We start from the raw sequence: 16,179 nt of genomic DNA, 5'->3' as shown, positions 1-16,179 counted from the left end.
TGGATGACTCAGCACTAGGTCGTGTTAGATGTGGCTGCCAGGGCTCTGGAAATCCATTCTCCCACCTTCGGGGACCTTACGTTGTATCTGCCTAGCCAAGAAACCACTCGGTCATGTGCCTTTTCCATGATAAGGCTACCCTTGAAGAAGATTCCAGTGGTCTGTGAGTATGCATATGACTTTCCTGATGAGTTGCCAGGAATGCCGCCGGATCGGGATATCGAGTTCGCCATTGAATTGCAACGGGGAACGACACCTATTTCTAAGAGGCCCTATCGAATGCCACCCGTCGAGCTGTTAGAATTGAAGAAGCAGTTGCAAGAATTGTTGGACAAAGGATTCATCCGCCCAAGTACTTCACCTTGGGGATCACTACTACAAAACATGTTATATGAGACGGTTAATTTTCAGTTCTTAAGACGCTTATGAAGTGTCCAAATTTGATGGAGTCGTAAAAGATGTCCCACATTTAAGATGGTTATAAACCGTCTTAAAAGATATTATATAAGACAATTTGTAATTTATAATCGTCTGAAAAATGTAGTTGTTTAAGTCATTTTATCCGATAAACCGTGTTGAATTAGTTTTTGTTTAAGACACTGCTTCTAAAGAACCGTAGAGAATACAAACATTATAAGTCATAAAGTATTTATCAAACTGTCTCGAATATCCTACAATAATAGACGATTACAATAGGAAAACCATCTTATTTAGGTGACTAATAATGGACGTTTTAGAAACCGTCTTATTTAGGAGACTGATATTAGACATTTTGGTGATCGTCTTATTAAGATTTAAACGAAATGACTTACACGACAGTACATTCTTCAATTTATAATCATTTTTTCAGATATCACGTTATAATAATTTGAAAGAGAAATATACATACACATATATTGAACAACATTATAATTAATATAATATAAATAAGTACCATTCAATATATCAAAAATAAGCATTGTCAAACAACACATACATAAGTGTACTCTAAATCTAAACTAAAATACAACTGTTTGCACTAATGTTAAGCCTAACTTTATATGAATTCAAGTCTCCACACTTTTGTGGCCACCAAATTTGAATTTCATTCTATGTTTTCCTGTACAACAAATAGGAGACAACTAGACATAGCAAAAAGCTCCAAGCAGCACGTGGATGGTCTCGAAGCTGCCCTTGTGCTTCTCCTTGTTCTTGATCACTCCTACACGCCCGGTGTTCCTCCCGCCGGTCACCATGACCACGTTGCCGACGTCAAACTTGATGAAGTCCATGATCTTGTTGGTCTCCAGTTCGATCTTGATGGTGTCGTTGGCCTTGATGAGCAGGTCGGGGTAGCGGATGGTGCAGTCGTTGTAGGTGTTCAGGTAGGGGATGCCTTTCTGGCCAAACTGAATAGACCTCACCTTGCAGAGCTTGAACTGCACACAAACCAATAGAAAAGCAGTGAGCTTTCACAGGCGTACTATGAAAGGGCATGGAAATTTCCAGTGATGTAAATGGATAGATAGACAGAGCAACATCTATTAATAGTCCTAACGATTGTAGCACATGACATTTTCAATGCAAGACTTTCATGCACACAACATATATGGACAATATAGCAAGGATAAGGTACACTGATCTACTAATGAAAACAGCAACCTCACACAGCTACCAAGATCATCATGCTCAACTAGAACAATGAGAGATGATGTGTAAGAGAGTTGGCCTAACCTTGGCATCCTCATCCCTGATTGGGTGAAGACGGAAGAAGCCTGTAGTTCTCATTTGTCTTAGGGATGGAAATGACATCTGCCAAAAAATGACACCACAAATCAGCAACCAAAATATGTGTATAGGTATCTTTATGCATTAATAGAGATATAGGTATACCCATGAACCCAGCAGGGTAGGTCTTGTCAGTCCTGACCTTGCCATCAACAAGTACATAGTGTTGCATCAGGATAGAAATGACCTCAAGATACGTCAGTGCATACTTGAGCCTATTCCTGATGATGAGGATCAGAGGCAGGCACTCCCTGGACTTGTGAGGTCCAGAAGATGGCTTGGGAGCCCACAGAAAAAAAGACCAACTTGAAGCATCAGACAAATGGGGAAGTACATAAGATTGTAGGTACCAAAGCTAGAAAATATTGTTTACTTACAAAAGCTCCGCCAAGCTTGTCGAGCAACCAATGCTTGGGTGCATTGAGCCTCTTCAAGTGCTTCTTCAATCCCCTAGCCTGGATTGCAAAATAATAATGATCAACAAAAGCGCAACATATTCCAGTAGGGCATTCATAGGTGACTCATCCAGATTGCATCAGCTGTTAAAAGTAACATCAACTACACACTACTTGAAAACAAAAGACCCTTTTCATACATGTCTATCTCTATTACTTATATATGAGCAGTGCCATCGTCAGCACCTCCTGTATGTATACCTAGGACGACATCAGCTGGCGAGGGGCGCGGGGACGCACGAGCGTCTTGGACGGGCTCACCCTGAAAACACACTAGAATGACTCTTTTATCCAACCGCCCAGAAGAGCTCCTTCCTCAATGCAAAGCGTAAGAAGATCAGTCAGAGTTTTACCTTATTAGCAAGGATCCCAGTACCACACCACTACAGTTGAGAGCGGCAGTAGCACTTTCTGCTTGGAAAAAAATTGAGGCCCAGTCTTAAAACAGCTTGCAGAATAACAAGGCATTTGAACGGCAGACCAAACAACTTGGAGGCACCGACCAACCAAATTCTATTCACTCCAGCCACTAATAGCTCTTCTTACGGAAGTATTATATAATATAATAGGTAAAGCTTTATTTGAGAGAACAAATATCCCTAGCGTTCTAGTATTTGGAGGCGATGTGTGTCCTCACCCATCAAAACGATGCTAAAAGCCAAGCAACTTTTGCGCAAAAAATACTTCCCTAAAAAAAGAAGCTGCGCAAATTTGAAGGCGAAGGTATGCTTAGCTGACCATCACGAAATCCACAAAAGTGATGCATGTAGAATGATGGTAGTCGCCAAGCAACCTCAGCCGGAAGACCTGTTAGCAGCCATTGCCATGAGCCAACGATATACCGTGCTGGTTAAATATCAATAAACTATTAGGCCTTAACAATGACTTTAGAACAACAAGAATTTGCATCAGCTACAAGCTAAAGCGCAAGCAAACATAAGAACATGTCGTAGACAATATTGTTTCTATACGTCGCGAAGCAACACGGGATGGTCAAACACAAGGCATTCCATGTTAGTACCAAAGAATTCAATTCAGCATAATCACAACCAAATACAGCTTAATTATGACAATGAAGGAGACATTCACTTATACTAACCTGATGCAGCACATGCAGCAGAGGCAGTCAGCTACGTGGCTGCAACAGTCGGATCCCTTTTGGAGTAGTTTGAAGTGAGACTTCAGAATGGCCTTGAATGCACATGTGCCTACATTAAGTACATACGCCCTCACGATGCTGGATGGGATGTCAAGGAGTTTGATAATGAGACTCCATACACTATTATGTTTGGTCTAGATAAGTGTGGATCAACGAACAAGGTTCATTTCATCCTTAAGCACAAGAATCCTAAGACTGGAAAGTATGTTGAGCATCATCTCAAATTCCCACCATTTGTCCCATATGATAAGCTCTCTCATGTCTACACGGCTATCTTGAAGCCAGACAATGAGGTCAGAATTTTGGTAGATGGGGAAGAAAAGAAGAAGGCGAACTTCCTTTCTGCTGATGATTTTGAGCCACCACTTATCCCATCCAAGACCATTCCTGACCCTGATGACAAGAAGCTGGAGGACTGGGATGAGAGAGCTAAAATTCCTGATCCAGATGCAGTAAAGCCTGATGACTGGGATGAGAGAGCTAAAATTCCAGAACACCATTTTGTCACGATCCAGACAAACACTAATCTTAGTTACTTTATGAAATACAAATTTTGGCTTAGCCAATGACTACATTTGGAAGCAGTCCAGTTAGAACCACTCATTAAAAACTATTAGCATAAGACCAAGTTTAGAAAACATTAACAATAATCTATGAACAGGCTCGACTACTGCATACTAACCTCAAATATTGCATCTCTGGAGTGTTCTTATTCTCGGGATACCACGCTCCTTTGAATTATCCTCACTTTTAAGTAGCTCATCTTGACTGTTGTGTCTGCACTTCCCTGCTTTTTTGGCATCTCAAGAACTTCCACTTCATAGAGTACAAGCAAATGAATAAACTTTGTTGGGATTCCACAAAATAATCTAGGGAGTTTAAATTAACGTATCTTTGGGTTGGACCAAATTATGTAAGATTATTATTGGGTAACATGTTAATAATCTTACATAGTATTCTGGATCAGGAATCTACACCTGTTGATGATAGAGTAAAACTTGAATGGCAACTGTCCACATATCAGACGTCAGGAGCGAAATTTTGAATAATGTTGATCCACTACTCTGCAAAAAAAGGATGTTAAAATCAAGGCTAAAATATTACTCCATCCTTTTCGAAATGTAAAGTGCGGTTTGACCTGCCAGCACCACACTTTGACCATCAATGTATCATATATTATGATGTTTATCATGACAACATAGTTCATAGCATATGGAAGTGCTTAAATTAATTTGGTGACAGACGATTAATTCGCCGTTGCGAGCTTACCATCAGTTCACAATGACATCTAAGAGGCGTCAAGCCTTTCTTTTGGTTAGAGCAATAAGATCTTATGTAAAGTATCGTCGCCTTGTGATTTCTGACATAATAATTGAATGGATCATCAATTCCCAAGCTAATTATCATGGGTACACCAAGAATATGGCGTATCCTCCCATTTCGAAGCAATAACAGTAAGGCAGGCTGTTAAAAAAACACAGTAAGGCAGGCACCAGACAGACCGAGAATGATAAAACCTGGATTAACAGCTGACCGAATAGACTTTACATGTCAGCTACGGCACGAAACGTCATCGGCAACAAAAGGGTGAATTAAGACCACCACTATGGATAATTGGGTATACGACATCTTATATCTGGAGTTCTTACACCAATTCATAGCATATGGAAGTGCTTTCAAATACGAATCCAATGGTACCTTTATGTGAACACTGATTTTAAAAAGTATCTTCACGATCTCTGTCAAACAATAGTCGAGATGTATCGCACGTTTAGGAACTCCACAAATTTGATAACTGTTATAGTCCTAAAAAAGATGTTGCCGATATATTTGAAAAGGTAACATTGTAATCAATTTCAACTACTCTATGCAGTGGCAGATTCAGATATTACCAAGCCCCAGGCCAAATTTAATAACAAAAGGATAATAAAATCCAGTGGAACATGTTCTTGTTTCAGCTTGAGGATTTATGTGACATGATCTCTCCTGTCTAGTGCTGGACAATGTTCCTTGTCTATACAAAGTTACCCTTTTATCTCATTTGCTTTCATTTAAGTACCATTTTCTAAACCAAAAACCTACATGACCCCCATACTGTCTCTAAAATGACCAGGCATCTAAAAGCTATGGGCTAAAAACACTGCACAAATGAACTATGAGTGAATTTTCAGACTTAAGAACAAGAAGATGAGAAGTCGATCCTCACCCAGTTCGCAACTCACCGGCAATCGTGTCAAACACCAGTTCACTACTCTGCCCAGTTGCGTCACCACTCACCAAATGTTGTCATCTAAGGCAGAGGAGGGGGTCCACGGTGGCGCGCTCGACGCCGGTCGGACCTGGAGAGGCGTGTCACGCGCGAAGAGGGAGGGACCAGCCAGGCAGACCATAGACGCGGCTGTGCCTCGCGCGTAGCGGATCCGAAGGGGTGAGAAGGGATAGACCGCGACCACTGATTGCTGGTGGATGGCACCACGGCGGGGCACTAGCCGCCAATGGCCGCAGGCTAGATTCCGTAGACGACGCGACGAGCAGGAGGGAGCTACGCAAGTCTGGAGAGGTGAGAGACCTAGGCGAGGCGGCGATCGATGAGCATGAGTCGGCGTTGGAGGAGGTGACGAGCAGAAGGTGGATGAATGCAGCCCTAGCGGTTGGAGCTGGTGGAGGATTTGGCAGCCAATTTGGAGTGAGGATGCCAGAGTTTTTGCGGGCTAGACTTTATTTTTTTTAATTCAATCACAGGCCCACAACAGAGTGTACATGGCATGACTTGGACTCTGTCACACACGTTCACACTTTTACTGTTTATTACAACATATACGTGCAAGATAGAAATTATAGTAAGAATTAGAATAATAAATTTTACATTAACTCTAAACTCATTCCATATCTATGACTATATTATCTAAATTGGTCATATCACTAGAGAGGTCTTAATCTTCTTCGTGATTTTAAACCACTCAGATCTTATTAAATTAAACTGTAATTCTCCAAAACGAACGATGTCTAGCAAAATGATGACTTGTGTGACACATTAATGATCAGGTCGCATGTGGGTCCATTTTATCATCTATGTCAAGTTGTAGAGATAACTTTTACATTTAATATTATATATATCATCAACTAATCTGAATTCACTGTTTACTACGTTTTTCACAGTATGTCTTATCATAAATATCATAAAGAGACGGTTTCATTATTAGGAGTGTCTAATATACTCACTAACATCTAAGACAGTTCTTATAGTATAGACGACTCTAATAATATCTTTATTTGAGATGGTTTTTTATACAGAAGTGTCTAATATACTAACCGCAGTCTAAGACAGTTCTTGAAATCTTAATGACTTAAAAGGTATATTTATTTGGGACGGTTTTCAATAATAATCTGTCTTAAATTAATATAAAGACATTTGTTAGGATGTAAGTGTCTCAAAACACTTTTTTTATTAAAGACGGATCTCTAGCAAACTGTCTTACCTTACTCATCACCGTATGATAAAAGTCGCTTCTATAAAATACATTGATATCCGTCTTAAAATGTGTGTCTTAAATAAGCATATTTCTAGTAGTGGATGTCTAGCCTTGTTCATGAAGAAGAAGGACGAGAGCTTAAGATTATGCATAAATTACCGCCCACTCAATGCGGTGACTATCAAAAACAAGTATCCTTTGCCTCATATTGATGTTCTTTTCGACCAATTGGTTGGAGCTAAGGTGTTTTCCAAAATAGATCTTCGCTCCGGTTATCACAAAATCAAGATACGAGCAAGTGATATTCCAATGACGACCTTCTCAACCAGATATGGGCTGTATGAATATCTGGTGATGTCGTTTGGGTTGACGAATGCACCCGCATACTTCATGTACCTGATGAATTCAGTCTTCATGCCTGAACTGGACAAATTTGTGATGGTTTTCATCGATGATATCTTAGTATGCTCGAGAAATGAAGAAGAGCATTCTGGTCATTTGCATGTAGTGCTCCAACATTTGAGAGAACACCGCCTTTATGCCAAATTGTCAAAGTGTGATTTCTGGCTGAAGGAGATCAAATTCTTGGGTCACACTATCTCTCAAGATGGCATAGCAGTTGATCCGGATAGGGTGCAAGAGGTGATGAATTGGAAGCCACCCACCACTGTCTGTTAGATTCGGAGTTTTCTAGGGTTGGCAGGGTATTATCGGCGATTCATTCCAGATTTCTCCCGAATTTCTAAGCCCATGACAGAACTGTTGAAGAAGGGAGCAAAGTTTGAATGGGGTCAGAAATTTAAGATGCTTTTCACACCTTGAGGCAACATCTGACCACAGCACCTGTGTTGGTGCAGCCTGACAACAACAAGTCGTTTGATGTGTATTGTGATGCCTTTGGCACTGAACTGGGTTGTGTTTTAATGTAAGACAACCGAGTCATTGCCTACGCGTCAAGAGCACTTAGACCTCATGAGCAAAATTATCCTACTCATGACTTAGAGTTGGCAGCCGTGGTTCATGCCCTAAAAATGTGGAGACATTACTTGATGGGAACTCGCTGCAACATCTATACAGATCACAAGAGCCTCAAGTACATCTTTACTCAGGCTGATCTCAACATGAGACAAAGAAGATGGCTGGAATTGATCAAGGACTATGACTTGGAAGTGCATTACCACCCTAGAAAGGCTAATGTGGTAGTAGATGCTAAGCCGAAAGTCGCAATGCAATTGTGTGGTGATGGATTCTCGCATCAATACCTTATGTGATGAGTTGAGAAAGATGAGCATTGAAGTAATTCCTTCTGGTACCTTGACTTACATCTCCGTCGAACCAACCTTGTTAGACCAGATTATTATGGCCCAACTAGGTGACAAGGGAGTTCAAATCATCAAGGAGAATCTTAACCAGAAAGTGGAGAAGTATAAGTGCTTTCGCCAAGACAGCAAGGGGATACTATGGTTCGAAGACAGACTGGTGGTTCGTAAAAATAGGGACCTCAAGAAGAAAATTTTGGATGAGGCTCACCTCTCCAAATTCTCCATGCACCTAGGAAGCACCAAGATGTACCATGATCTGAAACCCTTGTATTGGTGGACTAGGATGAAAAGAGAAATAGTCAAGTATGTGTCGGAATGTGACACATGTCAGAGGATAAAGGCAAGCCACTTAAAGTCAGCTGGTGCCTTGCAACCCCTATCAATACCTTCATGGAACTGCGACGACATCAACATGGATTTCATTGTGGGTCTGTCCAACACCTCTCTACATCATGATTCAATTTGGGTCATTGTGGACCGATTAACAAAAGTGGCTCATTTTCTTCCAGTGCACACCACCGATTAGGCATATAAGTATGTAGAGTTGTATATTGACTGAATTGTGTGTTTGCATGGATTACCCCGAACAATTGTCTCTGATCGAGGAGCCCAATTCATAGCTCGATTTTGGGAGCAATTGCAAGAGTCCTTGGGAACCAAGCTGGTAAGAAGTTCGGCTTACCACCCTCAAACTGATGGTCAGACAAAAAAGGTAAATCAGATCCTTGAGGATATGCTGAGGGCTTTGTAATCGATTACGGCAAGAACAGGGACAAGTGTCTCTCTTTGGCAAAGTTTGCTTATAACAACAATTATCAATCCAGTTTGAAGATGGCACCTTTTGAAGCCCTGTATGGAAGAAGGTGTCGAACACCCCTCAACTGGTCACAGCCCGGAGAGAGAGAGAGAAATTTTTGGACCCGACCTGGTGTCGAAAGCCAAAAGAAAAGTCAAAGTAATCAGGAAGAACCTAGAAGCTGCTCAGGCCAGGCAAAGAGTTACCACAACAAGAGGAGGAAAACCCTACAATTTGAAGTGGGAGATTACGTATATCTGAAAGTTTCACCCATGAAAGGAGTGCAAATATTTGGGATCAAGGGAAAGCTAGCCCCTCTCTACATTGGACCTTATGAGATCGTAGAAGCATGTGGACCCGTGGCATACAAGTTTAAGTTACCTCCAAAGATGTCTGCCATCCACAATGTGTTCCATATATCCCAATTGAAGAAGTGTGTTCGATTACCAACAGAGGTCATAACCGAGCCAAATGTTGAGATAGAACCAGATCTATCATACCAAGAACACCCCTCCAAGGTTCTGGATTGCAAGGAAAGATCAACTCGTGCAAGGACGATCAAGATGTATAAGATCCAATGGAGCAACCATACGGAAGAAGAGGCTACATGGGAGACTGAGGATTTTCTGCGTGCGAACTACCCTGATTGTCTACCTAATGATGTCGATACGTAACCATGCCCCAACCCCCCTGCCCTCTGATTCCAAATATAAGAAAGATGCTCTTAAAAAACCGAGTTAAGCTATAAAACTAGGACAAAAAGGGCTTCCTTCTAAAGTTGCAAAGAGGATGACATTCGAAGAGCAGAATTTCTAGTGAACCTTATAAAGCTAACCAATACCATGAAAGAAAGTTGTAACCTTTCCTCACCCTTGGAGGACCCTGACCCGAATCTTGGGGTGAGATTCTTTTAAGGGGGAGGGTTGTAACACCCCAAGTGTTACTCAGGGTTTTTCCTTCAGTACCCACATTGTGACCATTATCACATGAGTTTTAGTTGAAGCAAAAGACACCAAACTTGAGGAGCCCAGTCATAACTAAGTATTAATCACCATAGAGGTCATACCCTAACCACATCATGCACCTCAAAGTGGGAAAATGCTCAAACCCTAGAACTACCCTATTTAAGCCATTTGAGTACCAAAAGGAAATCTAGTAAAAGGCTATGTGAAACACAAAATCATGATTTGGACCAACTAACAGAGTTGTAGTACACTAAATAACCTACAAAATATAGTAATAAAGTTTACCCAAAAGAGTTTTGCAAAATCCTCAAACAAGCCACTCAAGTGGGGACTTCAAATAAAAATCAGGATTTCAGATTTCTGAAATCCAACCCTCTCACAAAGATCAACCGCATTCACCTTGTTCCAAAACTCAAAACCACTTGGTCCAAATAACAAAATGGCGCCAAAATATCCTAGGCACACTCTAGCAAAGTTTGACATGATTTTGCTTGACTTTGGTCTCGGGTTCCAGCTGGGCGACAGACCCAACTTCACCTCCTCGTATCTCGCCAACCCGAGATCAAATCCGCTCGAGCACTGCATGGGAAACAAAGGGTAAACGACAAGGAAGATATCTTGTGCAGGGATTTTGGATAGTTACGAGAAGATCACGGGCCAATTAGCGCTTGAAAATGACTAGACCGAATGCTGCCACGCGCTCGATGCCTTGCCTGACCGGCCGAGCGCGGACTGGCCACTGCATCGCGTGCCTCCGTGCGTGGTCGACCCCCCCCCCCCCCCCCCCCGCGCCCATGCCCATGTCGTGCCCACGAGCGGCTATAAAGTCCGCCCTCATGCATGGCCACCCTCCCTGTCACTCCCTCCGCACCGCGCCTAGCTTTCCCGAGCCATCCAGCAGCTTCGACGACCTCCCCGCGACCCACCTCATCCTTCAAAGACCGGCCACCGTGGCCAGCTCGCCCTAGTCACTCCCACGCCCAGCTAAGCTCGCCAGCGGCTCCCCAACACCTTCCCATAGCTCGCTGACCGGTTTAATTGACCCCTACCACGCCGGTGAGGTCTGCTCCCGTCTGCCACTCGACGCGCGCCCGTCGGTGAACGTGGATCGGCCAATCCGAGCCGCCATTGCTGAGTCGAAGCACACGGACGCCTTCACCAAAGCCTGGTGAAGCTCCCAGGCTTCTCCTTAGAAGCCTACCCCCACCAGAGGCGAAGATCACCGCCGCCAGACCTTCCCCGCCCGCTTGTACGCGAGGACCGGACGCCACCGGCCTCCTCCGACCAATCGCCGCCGTCATCAAGTTCGTCGGACCCCCACAAGACTCCCCGACCATTTCCCCAACCCGCTACAGCCGCCGGTAAGGTACAATCGCTCATCGGAGTTCACGCTGTACTATTCCGGCGAGGGTGGAGCACGGGTTAAGAATGGGAAGAATCGAGAGGGTTTTCGTAATATCAGTGACGTGAATGAATAGTGCTCTAGGGACCTAGATTTAATATGAACAGTAGAAAAGCCCATGGACCCCAGCGCAAGTTTGCTTTTCTTTTCTTTTCTTGTTCGTTTTAACTTTCCTTTTATTTCAGTAGAGAACTTCAAAAATTGGTAACGTGAGTAATACTAGCCCAAAAATTGTGAAACCAATTTTGCTCCACCACAAATAAAGTGATCTATCTGTTAAAAATATAAAACCAGGTAGTTTATGTATCTAATTAAGGACTTTTGAATTAATGTCGAAAACTGCCTAAAACAAGAAAATAGAGGGACAAATAGAAGAACAGTTACAGTGGAACTGAGAAAAATTGTGAGGCTGCGTAGCATGTAGTTACAACATCAAAAAATACTAATTACCCCAGTACACAAGGTTAAGAAAGGTTTGTTCACTAAAACCTATTTATGCCCAAACCTTGGGAAAATAGAAAAGGACACTAAAATTGGAAACCAGAGAGCAATACTATCTTTCCTAGCATGATTAAGTGATAAAGTTCATAAGAAAAATATATGAAACCCTAGTCCAGTACTGATCTGAAATTTATGATTTTATTTAGGTATTAAGTATTTAAGAAAGATAATGATTAAAAATATGAGGACATATGCAAAGGTGATAAGAAAAATTTAGTACACCCTTGACCACTATTGTACCACTATAAAAATAGTAACCACCCAAGAGTATCACAGTAAGTGGGTTAAACAAATAAAACATGGATTTTGCCAATACTTCAAATAAATCAAAAGAGAGACTAAAAGTGGGAAACAGTGTGCAACCCTATTTTTCCCCAAGTACTTATGATGCATACTATAAGGGAAAAATATAAAACTAAGGTGAAAATACAGTGGAACACACCACACCCCTGCCCCATGAGAAAGATCATATATTCTAAGAAATCATACAACCCATCCCCTATAAGTAAAAATAACCAACTTTAGGAATGATTACTCTTGCACAAAGAAGAAACTAGAAAAATTGGGAAATCTGTTGTTTGACATTTTTCAATTAGAGTGGTAGTAGAAAGCACCACTAAGCCCCCAAACTTTAGAAAATCACCATTAATTAACCATTAGGTATCTTTGGCTAAAATTTCACATAGAATCATGAAAATACACTGTAACGCCCTGAATTTGGGGGTAGAATTTTTTCTTCTTTAATACTCACCAAATTCAGGCGTTACTCTCTTCTCTCTTCTCGTTTCTCTCCTTCTTCCTAATTTCAAAGCAGTATAGTGACTGGTGTCCGTTTTCCGTGTAAACAAAAACCTAAGTTGTCATGGGTGTTGCATCATGCCGAGGCATATTTCTTTGTCTGATGTCGTGTTTAATCGTGTGTTTTTCTAGTCTCGTTTTGGTTTTCAATTCGCGTTTGGATTCCGATCAGTGGTTGTGCGTGTCGTGGGATTTTGACCCACGACACGACCCAGCCCGGCCCGACCCAGCCCGGCCCGGCCTGGCCTGCGCGCCCCTGGCGCCCTACCCCTCCCCCATGCGCCCCCTCCCCTTGTCTCTCTTTCCCTCATTCAATTCTCCCGCGCAGAACTCCCTCTCTCTCTCTTCCCTGTTGTGCCCTATGTCTTGGTGACGGTTATCGACGGAATTGGATCCCCGAGGTGAGCTCCCCTTCCCTTTCCCTCCCTCTCCCTCAATCACCCTCCCATTTCCTCTTTCTTCTTCCCCGTGCGCCCCCTGCTGCCCCGTCGCGCGCCCCCTGCGCGGCCCCTGCTAGCCCCACGCGCCCGGCCCCGCGCCCCCGGTGGCTCGCCCCTCCCTGGCGGCCCCGCACCCCGCACTTCGGCGTTCTGCTCGCTCGCGTCCCGCGCCCAGCCCCGCGGCCCCGTGCCCCCAGCGGCCCTACCGCCCGGTCCCGCGCCTCGGCAACCGTGCCCTCTCGCCCAGTGGCTTCCCTCCCCGCGGCCGTGCCCCTCCCCCGGCGGCCGTGCCCTGCGGTGGCTCGTGCCCCGGCGGCCGCGCCCCCTGGCGGGCCCCGCGCGTCTCCTCGTGGCCCCGCGCCGTGCCCTAGCGGCGGCCTGCGCTCCCCGCGCCCTTCCTCGGCGCGGCCTCGGTTGGTGAAGGCAAGTGTCCCTTGACCCATCTATGTCCTACTCATTCTTATAATTCACTCCCCGCATTCACACAGTTTATACCTAAGGATTGACTAGCTTTTGCTTTATCTTGTCCTTGTTTACCTATTTTGGTTGGGTTATTTGGTTTAGCTATATGCTAGTGCTCCACATTAATCAATGAACATGATGAGATTATCTATGATACGCTGTTTTCCCTTTTGATTATGATGATGGTACTGTGACATTTAAGGGGACTCGAGCTGTTTCTCGAGTGCCTCTCCATAAGGACTGGTTCATTGGATGACCGCCCGGGAAAACAGTGCAACCATGAGGGTGGAATGGGACGCCCTTAGCTGAATAATTAGAAGAACTGAGATGTAGTTCGCTTGGCCGTCGTGCCGTCAATGGGGCTCGGTGTATGCGGCTCGCTCTGCCAAGGGTGGTTTGCCCCTTGGGGAGGAGTGCAGTACATTTAGGAAACCTAACAGGCGGCTACAGCCTCAGGGAATCTTTGTAAAGGCTATGTAGTGAAACCCTGCCTATTCACCTTGGTAGTGTTTAAGGGTTTGATCAGCCCGAGGCAAGATGGAATCACGGCTTGTGGGTAAAGTGCGCAACCTCTGCAGAGTGTTATGAAACTGATATATCAACCGTGCTCGCTGTTGGGGCGAAGGCAAAGACGCTACCCTTCGCTCGAAGGCTTCGTCGCCTCGCTGCACCAACGAAGGTGAGATGACCAGCGCGGTCGCCCTTCGTCCTCTCCATCACAAGACGAAGGCCAAACACCGACGAAGTCTGCTAGTCCCGCGTCCTCATCTCGCCCGGAGGCCCACGTGGGATTCGGCCCATTGTAACGAACCCCGCGCGGACAAGTATGTTACAGGCCTCGTCTGTAATAGCTTTTTTGTAATGACGGTCTGTAACCTCCCTTTATGGGAATATTCTGAAGATAGTCCGGGTACCCGAGGGCATTAACGTCCTTGCCTTGGGACGTTGGACACTCGAGTACCTATAAATACCCCCGTATAGTGCCCTTGAGAGGCCAAATTAATAGAGCAATTGTCATCCCACACTAAACTTTTCTTGCACTCTTTCCACTCATCCGTTGGATCTACTTGCATCAGGAGAGCAAGTTCCAACATTTGGCGCCCACCGTTCGTGCTACGAACAAACCCCCCGTGATGGCACCCAAGAAAGCTAGTTCGAAGGCAGCCCCGTCCGTCGACAAAGCAGCGAAGGCAGCGCTGCTAGCCGATAAAAAAGGCAAGGCCCTCGCAGACAACACCCCCAAGAAGCATGCGAAGACAAAGCTCTCAGCAAGAGACAACGCCACCAACACCCCACTCCCAAAGGCACCCTATGCACCTGCAGCTCCGGAGAACTACCACAAGCACAACCCCTGGGCTTCACTCCACCAGAGGGCGAAGACGCAACAGAGGACGGCGAAGTCATCGGTGTCTCAACCGAAGAATAGCTATAGCTACGGGCCCTGCGCATCAAGAACCGCAACCTCCAAAAACAGAAAGGCATCCTCGAGGCCAAGCGCCAACGTGTCACCGCGCAAGCCAAGGTGTGACAGATGATACGAGACGAGGAGCACAGAGCCCGGGAACTCGAGCAAGAGATTGCGCTCATGCAGAGTGAAGGCCAGCATGATCTGCAGCACGGCCCACCCCAGCGCGGGCCCAGCCTGAGACTTATTCATACCCCAGCGCGGGCCCTTCATCCCGCATGCCGCAGCTTTCCAAGGCGTCAACTACCTTGATGAGCGAAGCCCCCTGGCTCCGCAACTCCAAGTGTCACCGTGGCCCGCCAACTTTAGGGCAGGGACCTACCCTAAGTACAATGGCAGCACCGACCCAGCACAATACATCATGAGCTACCAAGTCTTTGTCGCATCATCCGGAGGGGATGACGCCACAATGGCCAAGTCTTTCATCATCGCCCTCGAGGGTTCGGCCTTGACCTGGTACACCAGGTTGCCCCCATTGTCCATTGACTCCTGGAAAGGACTCCGAGACAAGTTTCTGCTCAACTTCCAAGGATACCCACCCGACACCAATGCTTTGGCCGAGCTATCACTCTGCAAACAGCAAGAGAAGGAAACCCTACAGGAGTACTACCGCAAGTTCCTGACTCTCAAGTCACAATTGCCTTCGGTCGACGACCACATCGCGATACACTACACCATCAATGGCCTTAGGGCTGGCGTCCTATACAGGCACTGCATCAGGGACCCACCCAAAAATCTCCAAGAGCTCTATCAGTTGTTCGAGAAGTACGCCAGATCCGAAGAGCTCCATTAGCGAAAGGTCGAGTCTCAGAGAAAGCCCAAGGACCCTCCGCAGTCCATCCGAACCTAGACAAGGCCTTCGTAGTCAGACTCCGGATGGGACAGCCGCAGTCAGCAGCAGGTGCACAACATAGCCAACCAGCACCCCGCTGGCGAGGCCACTCGTCATCAGGAATATCTCCCCTAGGGCCGCGACAATGGCACGCGAGGCCGGGGCCGGGGACGGGTGCAGCAACTACGCAGATATTACTGCCTGTTTCATGGCGAGGATTGCGCACACCCAACAAGGGATTGCCCGGAAACAAAGGCCACCATGGACAGGATGTCTCGAGCACAACCAGCCGACAACCAGAGAGTTGTCGCGCACACATATAATCACCACCACCCACAACCA

At 45.3% G+C, this 16,179-nt stretch overlaps 1 pseudogene; it reads right to left on the bottom strand.

Annotated features, from left to right (window-relative positions):
- Positions 1–1,051: 1,051 nt before the first annotated feature.
- LOC103648760 (40S ribosomal protein S4-like) lies at positions 1,052–15,218 on the bottom strand (annotated as a pseudogene).
- Positions 15,219–16,179: the final 961 nt, after the last annotated feature.

The sequence above is a fragment of the Zea mays genome, chromosome 2, assembly GCF_902167145.1.
Source record: "Zea mays cultivar B73 chromosome 2, Zm-B73-REFERENCE-NAM-5.0, whole genome shotgun sequence".
NCBI classification, from domain to species: Eukaryota; Viridiplantae; Streptophyta; class Magnoliopsida; order Poales; family Poaceae; genus Zea; species Zea mays.
Note: the sequence above shows the minus strand (reverse complement) of the source record. Positions and strands in the feature narration are given on the sequence as shown.